Raw genomic sequence first — 6,379 nt, forward strand, 5'->3', positions numbered from 1 at the left:
TAAAGGGAGGTCTAGAACTAGCTGAACTACTAGCACCTCTGAATCTCTTGCTTTCTGACTGATATGCACTGGGTGCACTCTGAGTCTGGTCTCTCCTCTGCTGAGACCCGCTGCTGAACAGTAGTCCACCATGTATATGCCTCATCTATGAGCAATGATGTGGCACAAACCAACTTGTCCTCTGGTGTACATTGTAATTGTTCCAGGACTCTCGATGTCCCATCTAACCAATACTCAGCTCTTTCTGGACCATCATCCTTGTTAGCACTGAATTCTTTCGCCCCATATTTCCGAAGCTTTTCTAGTGGGGGCTTTCTTTCTCTTTCTACTACTATTGGTGCTTGAGGCATCACCCCTGCAATCTGTCGAAAAGTATCTGCAAGTTGCTTTAACAACACCTCTTGACCTGGTGCTACTGGAGCCTCACCCTCCACTGGCCTGGAGACGTGTGACTCGCTCTCACCTTCCTGTGACATCCTCCTAAAAGAATAACAACTGCTTAGTTCATCAGGGTAGACATGGCATGTACACTATACTGACTTATGCATGCAAGCCCGAGGAAACTAAACCTAGGGCTCTGATACCAAAATTTGTAACACCCCTTCCCGGTCCACCCGTAAACCCGAATGAACCGGACCGAGGCGCTACAAACTGGTTGACTGTATGGTCTGATATGCTGAAATCATAATGTATATTGAATATAATAGCATGCTGATACTGTATACAAAAATAATGTACTTTATATTTACAAAACATGATACTAGTTTACAAAATGAAATGGGCCCAACTGTGTGCCCTGTACATGCCATAAAAAGGATAAACAAAAATACACATCCGTATGAGTAGCTACCTTGAAGACTGAGTCTTCTACAGATGAACTGCAGCAGTTGTAAGCTGACTCTCTACTGTCCAATCTCAAAACCTGCGACTTAAACAGGTAACTCGCTGAGCAAATAAAGCTCAGTGGATATCTCAACAGATAAAGAAACAAAGAAATACATACATGTGTAGAAAGAACCATGTAAACACATATGGCACATATAAGCACACACATCATGATACTTTCATGATACCTTGATTATCCTTTGTACTGTTTATAATACTGTATAATTCATGAAATGTTATATCAAGATATCTGTATGGCTCCATAAGGTTATAGTGAAACCGAAGTGATAAGAAAAACTGTATGAAACTGGATGAATACTATATGCTTGGCTGCTATGGCCCATATAATCATATCCACTCAACGGCCTGTAGCCGGAGTATCCAACTGTATGAGGTGCAGATCTGCTATCCTATGTCGCGACATAGCCTTATCTACATGGTTTCTACCTAACCTCAATGGAGCATAATGTTGGTATGTCAATAATATAACACAACATCACATGAATAATTCATAACTTCATAATTCATAATGTATATTTGATTTCACATCATTTGCATGCTTGCATGTTGTTTTGATACATGTTCTAATGTTGTATTTGATGTTAAAATGATTAGAGGCATATAAGTGAAGCAAAGGAATACAATTGCATTGAAAAAGAAGTCCAAAAATGCATGAAAACACAAGTCGCGAGCGCGCCTTGCAAGGTCGCGAGCGCGTAATGCACTAGATGAGAGACAGTGAGTTATCGGGCACAAGTCGCGATCGCGTACTTGAAAGTCGCGAGCGTGAGAAGTGCCAAATGAGAGACAGTGAGTTCCCAGGCCAAACTCGCGAGCGCGCGATGAAGGTCGCGAGCGCTTGCAGGCCATGGGCTAAGTACGCGAGCGCGCACTTACATGTCGCGAGCGCGAGATGTGCCACATGAGAGTCAGAGAGTTTGCGAGCACAAGTCGCGAGCGCGTACTTGAAAGTCGCGAGCGCGAGATGTGCCAAATGAGAGTCAGAGAGTTTCAGGTGAAAGTCGCGAGCGCGTAGTTCAAATTCGCGAGCGCGAGAAGGCAACGCGAACTCATCATGCAATTCGCGCGCGCGCTTCCAGCCTGCACTGTCTGTACTCTTTTGGTCATATCTCTCAATATACAACTCCAATTTGGATGATTCAAAAACCCATGTAAAGCTAACACATAGAGGAACAAATAACGCTTCTATGAAACTTCCTAATTCCATCAATAAATGGGGTCAAAATCAAGATGAAGTTACTGGTAAAATTCCAGCAAGCCCTGTTTCAACATAAACTCAATATTCACTTCATTTATTCAATACCTCCCCTGTTCTCCCCTGTTTCTCACCATTACCAGTCCTCCCACTCAACAATAAGCAATATATCTCACTAACAACACACCACACAATTCTCATGCAAAGAAAATGAAAAATAACAAGAGATATCAAACCTTTACTCCAAAAAGCTTGAGTTCTTCTTTAGCTTCTTTTTACACTCTTAGAACTCCCTTCACCTATCAATAAGAATTCTTATGAATTCTAAAATAATAGCACCAAATGATTCAATTATGAACTTCAAAAAGGTTTACTTACTTAGATAGAAGAAAAATTGAAGTTAAGGCTTAACTACCATGAAAATTGAAAAGAAGGTGGAAGAGGAAAGGAAGAAGATGAAGATAAACATGAAAATGGGAAAGTGAAAATGTGTATTATGGGTAGGCCATCAAAAATCAAAGGATTTTATGGAAAACTTCCTAAATGGTACCTCAATTGTTAACAGGTTACTACTAAAGACCCAAGCTCAATCTTTTAATACAAATCAATCCTCACCCACATGCTTTATCTTTTTCTCTCACTCAAATAAGTCCACTTATAATCTCATTCTACCCCAACCGGGTTTGGTTCAACTCGACTCAACTCGACTACTCAACTCTATGCTAAGACTCGACTCGGTAGGATGTCACACTTTTTTCATGTATAGACTCCAGTAGTGGAAATAAAATTCGATAATATAAGTTTTATATTTCAAACTCAATACTTCTTAATTAGCAAAAACATGATATAATAAACAGAAGCAATTAAATAATTTTTGATAGTCTAAAGCCATTAAAACTATATATATATAATAGTATGATAGGAAAAAAATTTCTATGATAGGATTCTAATTCCTCACTAAAACTTGTAGAAAACTTTAAATTTCTAACTAGAATAGGACAAAACTTCCTAATAAATTATATTATTATAAATTTGTAATGTTAAAATAATATCATTAAATTTTCTTATATATATAATTCTGAAGAAAAAAACTCTACAAAGCTGATTTGGCATTCTATAGCTTTCCTTATTATCTTTTTCTATAAATTTTCTATTTTTTTAATAACTTTTGAATGTTATATTTTTTCTTTTATAAATTTATTCTAATCTAATATTTAGCGAGCAAATAAAATCTAAGTTAACTCAATTTTGAAATTTAAGTCAAATTCAATTTCGAAATCTAATCTTATCCTTATTATCAATCACTATTCTCCTTTTCATTTTTGTTTCTCCTATAGGAGAGTGGCATTTTATTGGAAATTTATACACATATATGTTTAATTATCTATATTCAGATGCTCTGTTCTTTTACTTCATTCTTGCTTCTTTCAGATGTTCTTTTACTTCATTCTTGCTTCTTTTTTTATTTTTATTGAGGATTCAATTTATCTTGTTATTATAATAGAAGCCATCGATGAATCAACTAAATTTGCAAAGAGTTTTAAGAGAAAATTTCAACTTTTGAGTGAATGTTTAATTCAACTTGCGTTTCGAAAATCATTGTACCAAGAAGGAACTCCATATTGACCAACAACAATAAGATTTTATTTTTTCATCTCTTATAATATTTAATTCCACAATTGGTAGAATTATTGTTGCATTTGTATATTTTATTTTTTAGACACTATTCTCAAATTTTTTATTTTTTCTCTCATGATATTTATTTCTACAATTGGTAGAATTATTATTGAATTGTATATCTTATTTTTTAGACACGATTTTCTTTTAGTATAGAATAAAATTTAAAATTTTTCCGTTATATGATTTTTTATCCATATCAATGCCTAATAGGGTAGTTAAATCCTAATATAAATTCTCGCGAGAACAATAATATAAAACTGACCAATAAAATACGACATTTGTACATTAATTCTTAGAATTATCATTGAAATTAAAATAACTACTTTAATTTATTGATATTTAAAGTTAATAAACTTTTTTAAATGTGGAATCAAATTGAAATTTTTGTAATTCAAAATATTAATTCTTAAAAGTTATGTAGATTATGAAATAATATAAATGCATTAAAAATAATTTATAAATTACAAAATATGATGTATAGTAACAAAACAATCCAAGTAATGTTCAGCCCTTCGCCTAGTTAGGATGAAAATACAGAATCTTTTAGTTAATATAAGATATATTTTAGTAAATAATCTTGAAATTGTAATTTAAAAACTTTGTAAAATAAGTTCCTAAATTTTAACTAAAATTTTTATATTAATTAAAATTTCAAATTGAAATAAAATTAATGATTTCAGTCAATATAATAATATTTGATATTCAAAATTTGTAATTGGCCAACTTTCATACAATTTTTTTTGAAGGAAAAAATTTTCATAGAACATCAAATTAGCTATAAAATATACACTATACCATATATTATTATAGATACATATTATAATGTAAATATAATTATGAATTATTTTCTATAAAATTCTCAAGTTAAACTTAACTTTACGTAAATTTAAACTTTTCTTTATGTAACTTCAACTGTATTAAACTCTAATAGTCCTAAGCCATTGATTGCTACATCTCCTTGCAAAATTTTCTTGTATAAATAGAGTTGTTAACTCCACCTTCTCATTCAAAACTTGAGGCAAATATCTTTTCTATCGATTTGGGTTGCTAAAGAAAAATGGACTTCTCAAAAGCTTTTCTTCTTCTTAAATAAAAGTAATTAAACAATTTTTTGATAGCTTAAACCATTAAAGCTATATATATATAATAGGACAAAAAATTTTTATAATAGGATTCTAACTCCTAATTAAATTTGTAGAAACATTAAATATCTAACTAGAATAGGACAAAAACTTCCTAGTAAATTTATATTATTATAAATTTGTAATGTTAAAATAATATAAGTTATAGTTATAAATCGTTAATGAATTAAAAATTAATAATATTTCAGTCACTACAATAATATCATTAAATTTTCTAATTAGGATGTGAATAGAGAATCTTTTAGTTAATATAATATAATACTTTAGTAAATAATCTTCAAATTATAATTTAAATTTTGTAAAATACGTTCCTATTTTAATTAAAAATTTTTATATTAATTAGAATTTCCAAATGAAATAAAATTAATGATTTCAGTCAATAAATAATATTTGATATTCAAATTTGTAATTGGCCAACTTTCATACAACTTTTTTTTTTTTTTAAGGAAACTTTCATAGAATTTCAAATAGCTATAAATATATCCTAAACCATATATTATTATATATACATATTATAATGTAAATATAATTATTAATTATTTTTGATAAAATTCCTAATTTAAACTTAAGTTTACGTAAATTTAAACTTTTCTTTATATAACTTCAGCTATATTAACTCCAATAGTCCAACCATTGATTGATACATCTCCTTTGCAAAACTTTCTGTATAAATAGAGGAGTGGCTACTGCACTTTTTCATTCAAAACTTGAGCAAATATCTTTTCTGTAGTTTTGAGTTGCTAAAGAAAAATTGGGTTTCTCAAAAGCTTTTCTTCTTCTTATCGGCATTGTCTTGGCCACTTTTCTTCTCACCTCGTCGGAGGTCTTAGCTCGCCAACTTGTTGAAACTGTTCAAAACCGTGAGTTTTTAGCTTCCTCTAATCAAATATGTATTTATCTTTCATTTGTTATGTGTTTATGTTTAAGCCTTTGTTGCAAAAACTCATAACCAGCCTTCCTCTCTCATTTTCCAACAATTAAATTTTTGTTATATTTATACTAATTAATCTAATTACTTTATTCAATTTGTAGAAGTTAATGCACAAGTGCACAAATACGAACGTGGATATCAACATGTGCAGCAGTATGGGCATGAACATGACCATAAGGAAGAGTACAAGCGCGACGACGACCGCAAGGAGGAACACAAGCGCGACGACGACCATAAGCAAGATCACAAGAGCGACGATGAATGCAAGGAAGACTACAAGCATGAGAACAACCACGAGTACAGCAATGATCGTAAGGAAGACCACAAGAGCGAGGACGAGTGTAAGGAAGATCACAAAGGCGAGGATGAGCATAAGAAAGACCACAAGCGCGAGGACGAGCATAAGGAAGATCACAAGCGCCATGACAACTGTAAGGAAGACCACAAGCGCGATCATGATAGTAAGGGACCACAAACGTAACCACGATCGTGAAGAAGATCACAAGCGCGATCATGACCGTAAGA

Source organism: Jatropha curcas, chromosome 8 (genome assembly GCF_041381405.1).
Source record: "Jatropha curcas cultivar XTBG-Jc1 chromosome 8, XTBG_Jcur_1.0, whole genome shotgun sequence".
Lineage (NCBI taxonomy): Eukaryota > Viridiplantae > Streptophyta > Magnoliopsida > Malpighiales > Euphorbiaceae > Jatropha > Jatropha curcas.